Source organism: Palaemon carinicauda, chromosome 2, assembly GCF_036898095.1.
Source record: "Palaemon carinicauda isolate YSFRI2023 chromosome 2, ASM3689809v2, whole genome shotgun sequence".
Lineage (NCBI taxonomy): Eukaryota > Metazoa > Arthropoda > Malacostraca > Decapoda > Palaemonidae > Palaemon > Palaemon carinicauda.
In genome coordinates this window covers 155343252-155344926 of record NC_090726.1, presented here as the reverse complement: position 1 = coordinate 155344926, position 1675 = coordinate 155343252, and positions in this window count along the sequence as shown.

Sequence of the window (1675 nt, the reverse complement as noted above, 5' to 3'; positions counted from 1 at the left end):
TATGTTACGAGCTATCTTTCCTCTGAGTGAATGTTGAAGTCACTCCGGCGTAAGCTATTGGTCCGAGAAAAACTGAATGGTTGAGTGCATGATTTGGTTTTGATAACATAGAAAGAAATTGGAAATGTTTGGCATTTAACGAAGAAACGAGGCTAGATATGAGGGTTGTGATTGCAGCACAAATATGAAGAACATGCGTAGTTCTGTAAGAGTAACTCGAGAGAACTTGACCCAAGCTCGTATCGCCTATACACATGCATAGAATGAAAAGGGAAAACGGAAAAACTCACCGAAAAAATAGTGAAATTGCCCGTAAACACCCTTACAAATTTCATAAGAATTTGAATGTAAGGCTTTTCGGGCGGGCCTTCCTGTATAAGGCAACTGATAAGAAGCAATATACACCTGTTGGGCGTCATCCTAGGTGTGGAAAGGGCATGTTCTCCGGGGTGTAATCTTGTACGGTTTGGCTGGTGTTTTTGTGGGGTTAACATTTTAGCTGCTTTCTTTACATTTAGGAAAGCTAAAGATCTCACCTCGTTGAATAAAAGTCTATGGGGAATGAGGAATTGAATTCATATAAGGCATTGTGGTTCGTGTTTACATTGCTTAGCACAATTTCGTCTTGCAAAAGGCAATGGGTTAAACACCGTTTTCTTTCCTATAGACTCTCTCCCTTTGGCCCCTTTGGAACGTGTATAGTTTTGGGCTGTAATGACGCACCATCATAGATAGCATCATTCATTCTGACATGCCACTTGTCAACATGTCTTCGATTACGGTATGTTAAAAAAATGTAAGTACTAATCTGCTATGTTAAATCCTTCATTCCGTCTTTCATAACACGCGCCCCCCCCCCCCTCTCTCTCTCTCTCTCTCTCTCTCTCTCTCTCTCTCTCTCTCTCTCTCTCTTTCTCTCTCTCTTTTCGAGTAATTTCAAATTGATTAATGGAAGAGGACTTCGTTATTCTTGTAATTAAACTCATAGCATTATTCATATTGTAATATTCCTCTGTTTCTTCTCTGCATTAAGATGAATTGATATTTGATCTTATCTGTATGTTAAATGAAAAGATTATTATGTGTTTATAGTGTTAATACAGCATTGTTATGACAACCATTCTATTTACATTGGAAATAAACATGCGTTGTATAATATAGCCTACATGGACCCAATATATATATATATATATATATATATGTATATATATATATATGTATATATATATATATATATATATATATATATATATGTATATATATATATATATATATATATATATATATATATATATATATATATGCAGCAATCATATGGCTGTCGCAAGTGTTTTTTTCCTGGTACCCCCGTGATGACTGATAAAACTATGAAGTAGATAAAGAAATCTACAGTATATTTTTTTTTTCATTGTATTTTTTTCACTTTTTTTTTCCTTATATATCTTAAGATTTTATAAATCCTTCTGAAACGTATAAGCCCATTTACACCCTTAAAACAATTTTTAAGCTAAAACTTAATTTTACTGTAGATACATCCCTACATATGCGTAAATTAAAAAAATTCAAATGTGAACACTCATCAATGTACTGTATGTAGCCTACTGCTCGGCCCGTCTACGCCGTTGACCAAACTATGTCTATTTACTGTGGTAAAAAAATAGAGCTGTATTTAAGA